This window comes from Arachis ipaensis, chromosome B02 (genome assembly GCF_000816755.2).
Source record: "Arachis ipaensis cultivar K30076 chromosome B02, Araip1.1, whole genome shotgun sequence".
Lineage (NCBI taxonomy): Eukaryota > Viridiplantae > Streptophyta > Magnoliopsida > Fabales > Fabaceae > Arachis > Arachis ipaensis.
Genome location: NC_029786.2, coordinates 14,795,870 through 14,805,852, shown reverse-complemented (window position 1 = coordinate 14,805,852; position 9,983 = coordinate 14,795,870). Strand labels below are relative to the sequence as shown.

The 9,983-nt window shown below is 37.1% G+C and overlaps 1 long non-coding RNA gene across 1 annotated transcript in view; it reads left to right on the top strand.

The window, feature by feature from the left end:
* Positions 1-9,983, top strand: part of LOC110268730 — a 19,710-nt gene that overhangs the window by 1,450 nt on the left and 8,277 nt on the right. Inside the window, exon 2 of the long non-coding RNA XR_002357145.1 lies at positions 934-938. This is a non-coding gene — a long non-coding RNA (uncharacterized LOC110268730). The remainder of the gene's footprint in view (positions 1-933; positions 939-9,983) is intronic.

The following is a 9,983-nucleotide window of genomic DNA, read 5'->3' as shown; positions in this document are numbered from 1 at the left end:
ATCGTCGCGCAAAAAAACAAAATAACGAATTACTTGAACATTTCGTATGTTCGGGATTACCGAACATACGTCTCGAAAAGACATAATAAATACATCTGTTATAAAAATAGAAAAATAAAAATCTATAATACATTTTTAGGAGATAATTTATTAATTTGTTTATTTATTTTAAATGACAGAATTAACGATAGTACCGTTTATTATTTAATTTATATAAAAAATAAAATAAGTTTTAAATCCATCATTTTTTATATAATGGTAACTTCCATTCTATATAAATACTTAAATAATCATTACTTATAGATTTTCTTTATTAAATTCACTACTTAAAATAATAAAAGCTACACACATAGAAAATATTATTTATGATAAAACTATGGTCATAAAGGAATCGACGCGCTGCTCCACATACGTTGTATACACGCGCTATATAAGATCCCGCGTATATCTAACTACCAAATTTAAAAGATTTGTTTCCTTCTTCGTTTTCGTTATTTGGAGATTTGCTTGTTCTTCTTCTCGCGCGTCTTCCCTCCTTCTTCTCCATCGTTCTTTTCCTCTCCTTTTCTCACTGGTATGTTCTTCGTTTACGTTACTTTCCTCTCTTTGTGCAACTCGAGCTTCATTTTCTATTTTGATTTGTTGTTTTCTGAAATCAAAGTTTGAACTCGTTTTGAAGATAATGGATCATTCAACCTCAGATTGTCAGCTGAATCCAGGCGAAGTGGATTATGAATTTGAATCTAACGAAGTTCCTGAGGTTTGATTTACATAGGATTAGTATGAATTTTCATGCAGTAATTTGTATAGCATTGTGTAGTTAAAAAATTGTTGAACATCGACTGTGAAACTAACACGTTAACATGAATCTGTCGATTCAATGTATTAGTTTTGATTAATTATCTGGAATTTATAGCAGACGCTCGGGTGTAGATCAAGTCTTTTTTGGGTGTATTTTTGCTAGAAGTGTGAGTGTATTTACACTTTACTGGTTTTTTGTTATTTTAATTGAGTTGTTGTTGTTCAGGTGTATTATATCAGACATGATTGGGTGTGTTTTTAGTTTTTGACATGGTGTATTCTGCAGCATGTGTATTTACAGTTTATGGCTTTACAGCATGTGTATATCATATTAGACATGATTGGGTGTATTTGAATCATATCTATGTGTGTATTTGAATCATATCTATGGGTGTATTTACAGTTTTTGACATGGTGTAATGTGCAGCCTCTCTCGGTTGTTGATGACGAGCTTGTTCCGAAGGTTGGAATGACCTTTACCATCCTTGAAGATGCTGGAAAATTTTACAGGAACTACGCCAAGGCTGCAGGTTTCTCTACAAGAGTTCGGTGCACAAATAGGAAGGGAAACGAGATTAAGAATCAACTGATTACATGTAGCAGAGAGGGAAAATGGAAATCTAAAATATCTCCGACTGAGAAGACCAATCCAACAGCCGGTCTAAATTGTCCTGCAAGAATTTATATACACACATTGAAGGATGTCGGTGCTTGGATCATTTCAAAGGTTGTGCTGGATCATTCACACCTCTGCTGTCCAAGTAAAGCAGAGATGCTCAAACAGCACAGGGAACTAAGCATGTACATTCGTCGTACAATAGAGAATAACGAGGAGGCCGGTATCAGACCAAGCAAAACCTACCAATCATTTGTTGCGGCTGCCGGGGGTCACCGCGAGTTAAATTTTATCGAAAAGGACGTGAAGAATTACATTACCAGGGAAGTGCGGAATGTTTCCAAACAAGAAGATGCAAAGGAATTCGGGAAATATTTGTTAAGAATGAAAGAGAAGAATCAGAATTTCTTTTTTGAGCTCGAACTCGAGGAGGATCAATCTATTAAGCTGGCTTTTTGGGCCGATGCAAGAAGCAGAGCTGCCTTTGAGTATTTCGGAGACGTCATTTCATTCGACACCACCTACAATACAAACAGGTAACAAACTGCCCCTGTTTATGATGCTAAATTAATGTATTTTTACGAATTCGCAGCAGAGGTGTATATTGGCTGTTTCTTTGGGTGTATACAAAGAATCTGTTGGGGTGTATTTAATGATTTTGCATTCTGCACTATGGTAATTTGTTTCAGGTATAATTTGGTCTGTGGTTCTTTTGTCGGGGTGAATCGCCACGGTCAGTCAACACTTCTCGGATGCTCTTTGATGAAGAACGAAGAAATTGAATCATTCAAATGGTTATTTCAATGCTGGCTTCGTTGCATGGGAGGAAACGCTTCGAAAGGGTTTCTCACCGATCAGTGCGCATCAATGAAAAGGGCTTTAGAGGCCTGTATGCCAACAACAATTTACCGTTGGTGTATTTGGCACATCAAGAAGAAGATTCCAAGCAAATTAAACAGGTACAAGGGACATGCCGATATTGAACAAGAAATGAGCCAAGTTGTTTGGAACTCTCATAACAAAGACTCATTCGATAGGAATTGGAATGATTTTCTGCTGAATTTTGGTCTTGCGGACAACAAGTGGCTTTCAGGTAATGTCTTTTTAAAATCTGCAGCAGAGGTGTAAATTGCATGTTCTCTCGGGTGTATTTATAGTCTGTGTTTGGGTGTATTCTGCAGATCTGTACGAAGACCGTCACATATGGGTTCCTATCTATCTGGATCACCACTTCTGGGCAGGGATGAGAAGCACAAAAAGGAGCGAGAGCATGCATTCATTTTTTAACAAGTATATCACCCGGAACAGCTCGCTTATTCAGTTCGTCAAACAATACGATAATTGCCTCGGAAGCAGGGAGCAAGCAGAGAGAGAATCAGATGCTGCAGATTTTCATACGGTCATACCGTGTGCAACCAAATCTTCCATTGAAGCTCAGTTTCAAGATGCGTACACTCATCAAAAGTTTAGGGAAGTCCAAGCGCAATTTAGAGGAAAGGCGAATTGCATCACCAGATTAACGAATTCCGCTCTAGGCTATTCAGTATACGAAGTCGGAGAACAAGTTTCCAGCTCAATATTCAAGAAGTTTGTGGTTACTTACGACTCAGTTGCAGCCGAGGTAAAATGCCAATGCTTATTATTCGAGTCGAGAGGGATACTGTGTTGTCATGCACTAAGCGTGTTAAGCTTTGAACAAGTAAGCCAAGTGTCACCTAGATATATACTGGAACGATGGAGCAAGAAGGTAAAGAGGCGACACACACACATCAAGAGCAGCCACGACGAGCCACTGATGGAGCCAAGAAGCAAGAGGTTCGACCAATTGGTTTTTTGTTCGCAAAATATTTGTGAATTTGCATCCGAATCGGAGGAGCTGACTACAATTCTGCACCGTGCGTACGATAATGTCATGGCTGAGATGGAATCTTTAAAAGCCAAAAGGAAGGGGACATCTTCTTTATCCCACGAAGACGCCAACTTGGAATCCGTTAACGAGCTTCAAAGCCCGCCAAGGATTCGAACAAGAGGACGTCCAAAAAATAGGCTAGGTTCAAAGTTGGACAAACAGATCGCAAATGCCACAAAGAAGAAGAAGACGAAAGTTTTAAGCGAGGTAAAAGTAATGTTCTTTAAATTTGTGGCGATTGAGTTTATTTTTCTCGTTAATAGTTTAGGTAATGTGTGTGTGTTATATTTCAGATAAACCTTTTTGATGCTGCATCAGCGGTGCATTCAAATTCCAGCCAATATCAAGGACATGTTATGAATTATCAGTTCAGGGTACCAGCAGCAGGGGATAACTCTTTGAGTGTATAGTTTTTCAGAATATGGGTGTAGAAGCACTGTGCTTTTGGGTGTATTTTTGTTAATTCACAATTTACATATAGATACATATATATAATATTTGTGTTTTAGGGTTTACAGGTTAGGGGTAAGGGTTTAGGTTTTAAGTGTTTAGGGTTCAGGGTTTTAGTCTCAAAGCATCAGGGGGGGATAGATTTCAGGGTGTATGTTCAACTTTATTTGGGTGTAAAAATTCGCAGGTTATGGGTGTATATTTGATTTGATGTTTTTCTTCATATTTTAGTACCTGTAATTCATACATTTTGAAGACAGCACAGACAGTTTAACAGCACAGACAGTTTGGGTGTATATTTTATGCAATCTTGGGTGTATTATTACACTTGCATTAGGTGTAAAAGTTTATAATTTGCGTTTATATATGCCTTGATTTTTTCCTTCATATTTTACCACCTGTAATACAGCTTTTGAATACAGCACAGACAGTTTAACAGTACAGATAGTTTAATTATGAAAAAAAATATACATGGAATAGAAGTTGTTGATAAATGGCAAATATTTACAGCATTTGTTCAATTTACAAACTACCCAGCAGTTGGATTACGCAGTTTCTATATCAGCAGAATTTATCTGACAAAACGGACTCAATAATACAGAGGATGGCTTCGACAGCCTTATAGCATTACTCTCTCTAATTGCCTGATCTCTCTCTTTATTCATCTCACTGAATAGTATCCGCGAAGCATACTCCACTCTATAGTGGTCCACCTCCTCCTACAATTAAAAAGTATATTCTGTTTAAACAGCAATATTAATTCAGTAAAGTAATACAGAGTTATATAGTTCTAAAGACAGTTACCTGTTTCCAATTATCCCATTCATACTTCCCCTTTTTAATGTTTTCCGGCTCAATTAACTCAAGCCACTTCATAACGTAGATACCGCAGTCATAGCTGAAAACGAAGAAAATAAATTACAAATCTCATTTAGGAAAGTTTAATGTTCAGAGTCACAAATTTATACCTTGATTTTTGGCCTGATATTTTAACATATGATGCTTTAATTTTCTTCTCCTTCTCGTCTTTCTGCAGAGGTTCCCCGCCAGCATATGCTCTCAATCTTGAAAATACATATCCCTTAAATACCAAAACAAATCAGTAATACACCCGAATGAATGCACAAGATACAACCAACTGAATGGACAATATACACCCAACACAACTAACGAAATACACCCAAATTGATAAACAACATACACACAAAATACACCTAACCCGACAAAGAAATTACACCCAAAAGAGAACATAATTACACCCAAAGCAAAATATATATACACCTTATATTGAACTGAAATAGACCTATCTATTAAAGTAAAGAATACAGAGGCAACTTACAGTGAATTTATTAAGCTGCTTTCTCTCATCGCTTGGAGCTTTCTTGTGTAGCGGGTCAAGTATACGACATCTCCGCTTTGTTGTATCAATCACCCATAACCACCGATGGCCCGAGTAGCAAACAGGTGCAAAAATCTGAAGGGTTGCCACATTTCAACAGTGTGTTATTTTATTTAGCATATAAGTAAAGAACGGTACTAACAAATTTAGCAAATGAAAACTTACATATGGATGAGAAGTTATTTTTTTTGCATCTATGAAGGGAATAAAACTCGGGTAGCCTTCCACCCTGAATTCTTTATTGGTTTTCGGTGATATGAATTCCCCCTTTGGGTGCTTCGAAAGGGCCATGCTCTGCAACAATTGCGAAACAAAAAATGAAATACTGAAAATACACCCAAGTAAATACTTTAAATACACCCAAATGACTACACAACTTACCACAATATTGGGGGGCAGACAGTAAACTTGTTCTTGAAACCTTTTATCATTTTTCCGGTTTAGGATGTGGCACATGGCAGATACAATCTAGAAATATATGCCAAAATCAATTTACGTTAATAAACATTGCAGTAAACTTTGGTGTAAAACATTAATGTTATTCTAATATTACCTCAGATTCTATATAACTTTCTGCCTGGAGGGATGCAAGGTGCATTCTAAATAAAATGTAATTATCTTGCGCCATCAGAGTGCAGATGTGGTCATACTCGTCAGTACTGCCATCTGCGTAAGTCTTCAGTCATGTCCCCCAGATGTAGCACTTTTCTTTCATATCATCCATAATCTGATTTATTCCCTCAGGAGTTTCAAACTTCCCAGAACTTTCTCCCCCAGTCTCCCTTTGAATTTGTGGACTTTTACTTTTTTTTCTTTCGCCGCACTGCTTGCTATTTTTTGTACCAAATCGTCTAATTGTTTTAGCAAATTTGCAGCTTCTGGAGATTTTGCCCTTTCTGTCTCCTGCGTTGACGCTCCCTCCTGGCTTGAATCAGTCAAGCCAAGGCTTCTTGGAAAACTCACATTGCAAGCGCATCCGACGGTGTCTGTTCCCTCACAACCATCATATTCGAATCAGCCGGACTCAACCTAAAATACACCCAAAGAAAGTCAAAAAATACACCCGAACAATTCAAAAAGAAGACAAGCTTTGTTTTTTGAGAACTTACATACTTGCATTTTTTGCTTTTTTTTCCTGCCTTTTTTTTCTTGAATAAAATAATAAAGGACTTTTTTTTCTAAAAAAATATATATAGAATTAGAAGTAGAAGTTAATAGAAGAACAAAAGTAACGGTTATCTGAAAGAGAAATTACATGCTCTCTGACGGCTGGTTTACACTACTCTGTTCTGTGCGTCCTTGAGAGGAAGGATCATCACTTCCCAAGTTCACAGCCGGTATTCTAAACAGATTTCATGTTATTCAGACAAAATAAGATACAGGTATAAAATACACCCAAATGAATGCACAAGATATAACCAATCGAATGGACAATATACACCCAACACAACAAACGAAATATCTCAACTTAATAAACAACATACACCCAACTTGATCAACAAAATACACCCAAATGGTTCCACAAAATACACCCAAATCATGATAACAAGACTTTATTAAATAAAGCTTCTTACGTTTCAGAGGAGACATAGCGACCTTCTGTCGATCGCAGGTCAGCTTGGTTCTCCTTGCGAAACAAGAAACAATTATTAGCAAAGAAAACACACCAAAATCTGAAATAGACACCCCAACAAGACATACCCCTCTGCAGCAGATTTTTCAACGTTTCCCCTTAGCAATTCATCTAGTTCTTCACTTGATATTTCATATCTCTCACTACATTCATAAAAGAAGATGTTAACAAAAATAATTACGATGATAGACGGTAATATAGCTAACGAGGTACTGTACCCATCAAAGTATTGATCTTCTTCAGGGGATGAATGCTCAACAACAACTTTTTTCTTTTTTGATTGTGTTCTGAGTGGAAAAAAAAGTATGAATCAGAAATAAAAAAAGTAATTTTATCACAGAATATTTATCCAAAGAAGTGCTTACTTTTTTGGTGTTGTTTTTGTCATTTTCTTTTTCTTTTCCTTCTCCGCCGGTGATGATTTTTCGCTTCTATAAGTTAATAAGAGACACTTCAGTTAATACATGAAATATTTATAATGAAGCCAAAAGAAAGGAGTAATAATTTCAGAATATTACTCATCACTTGATTCAGATTCAGATTCTGAATCAGAATCTGACTCCTCTTGACTCTTCTTTCTTTTTCTGGAGTCCATTCTGTAAGGCAAACAATCATTATTTAGAACATACTAAAGATAAAAAATACACCCAAATGAATGCACAAGATACACCCAACTGAATGGACAATATACACCCAACGCAGCAAACGAAATACACCCAGCTTAATAAACTACATACACCTAACTTGATCAACAAAATACACCCAAATGGTTCCACAAAATACACTCAACTCGAAAAAGAAATTACACCCAAGTATGGTACTTACTTTTTTCCCTTTTTGCTGGGGTGTTTTCTTGCTGAATCCTCTGAGTCTTCTTGAGTCTCAGACTCAGAGGTAGAACTGTCATTGTCAGTAGTTGTTTCTTCCTCCGAAGACAATGTTGAACTTGCCTTCCTTTTTTTTGTTTTCTTGATTTCTTGTTTTTTTTTTCTGTTTTCTTTATTTTTTTCATTTTCTCTCTTGTTTGCGCCATGTTTACAATCTCCTGAAACATCAGATAATTTATTTAGCAGCATTCAGATAAATAAATATACACCCAACATAATTTCCTCTGTTTCTGCATTCATTCTTTCGACCAACTGCTCCTTACTCCAGTTGGCAATCCATGGTTTTGGTGGTCTTTCAACCCTCTTCTTGCCTTTGTTTTCTGAAAGATGAAAGTATATTATCATCAGGGCAAAGAGGCAGCCATCAATTACCTTCTTCTTTTTCTCCTTGTAGTCTGTGATGCCCTTGACGATGAAGGTCAAAACATGGCCCCCCAGTTTCGCTCCGAGATGCCGTCCATCTCAAAAATTGGGGCCAGGTGCACATGCGATATTTTGTTTATTGTCGTTGGCAAAAGGAACGCCATCTGTATATAGAGGATGAAAATCCTCTTGAACATTAGGCGTTCCTCTTCGTTACCAACGCCGATATCCATCATCTCATCGGTAAGACTTTTGAGGGTCTTACCCTGGAATCTTCTAAAAATTATTTTGTCATTGTCAGAAAGTTTCTTATACTCGACTTTCTGAGGAAACAGATTTTCTACAAAAAGGAAAACAACAAAGTATCAAAGTCGGTTCAAATACACCCAAGCATCAACCTTAAATACACCCAAGCATCAACTTAATATACACCTATAATTTTGAGCTAGTTACCTGTTGCATTGATGCCAAGCGCGTGACCTATCTTTCTTGGGGTTATTTTGAAAGAACCATATCCTATTTCCAGTCTGTTCTCCCCAAGTTTGAAGTTGTTTGCCAGCTCCCTTAACAGTTGGTGATGCACCCTTAGTGGTGGGATGTGCATCAACCCACCGAATCCTAGATCCCTCACAATCGCCTTCTTCTCCTCAGTCATGTTTTTGAATTTATCACTTAGGAGATGTGTGGCACACTTAAGGTCTTTTGTTTGGTTTCTTGCTGCCATTTTCTCTGAAATGAAAAATACACCCAAAGACATCAGTAAGATACACCTATATATATGAGTCAGATACACCCAAAGATATCAGTAAGATACACCCATATATATGATTCAGATACACCTATTGATAACAGTAAGATACACCCATAGATATGATTCAGATACACCCATTGATAACAGTGAGACACACCCATAGATATGATTCAGATACATCCATATACATCAGTCAGGTATCACTCATACATGCTTCAATATCAAGCAACATTACAAGGTCAAGCAATATACACCCCCCAATCTACAGAATATACCCCCAAAAGTCAGTTACCAGAAGATCTAGAACAACAAGAATAACAGGAGAACCTAGAACAACAACATAGAAGAACAGTGTAACAAAGAAGCAAGAATAACAGTAAACCCTAGAACAACAACGTAGAAGAAAAGTAAAACCTAGTTCGTAATCTGGAAAATATACAGGAATCGTCATGTAACGTACCTTGAGTATTGTTGCTTTGTTTTCGCTGGAGATTCTTGATGGAGAGTTTGATGGTGTGTTGATGGAGGTTTCGAAGGTTAGCGACGAGTTGTATATTTTGATTTTCGATTTTCGCTCGAAAACAGAAGGGTTGCGTTTTCTTCGAATTGCTTTGAGAAGTGGAAGAAGTGGAAGAGTCTGCCATTACTCGAAGAGAACGTAACCGTTTTGAGTGGGAGCGCATGAATGTTACGCTCCATTCAATCCCTCTTCATGCGCGTGAATTCTTTTTGGGCTGGGCCAAACTTGTAAAGCTTGTAACTCGTTTTTGCTTGTATGTGTAGCAGGCCTGTAAATAATATACCTTACTACATAAAATATTGTTGACATAAATAATAATAATAATAATAGGAATCGATGTGCCAACGAGGGCGTTGGGCTCCCTTAGGGGGTGGATTGTAAGGTCCCATATCGGTTGGAGAGGGGAACGAAGCATGCCTTATAAGGGTGTGGATACCTCTCCCTAGTATGACGCGTTTTGATGAGTGGGTGTGGGACAAAACTGTGAGGCCTTGTATGCCAAAGCGGACAATATCATACTAGCGGGTGGTCTGGACTGTTACAGATATCATTTTTTTATTCTATAAAAAAGATTATTATTATTAATAACAAAAAATATTAATTATAAAAAAATAGCAAAATAGTAAAAAATAAATAATTTTAATATGATGTAAT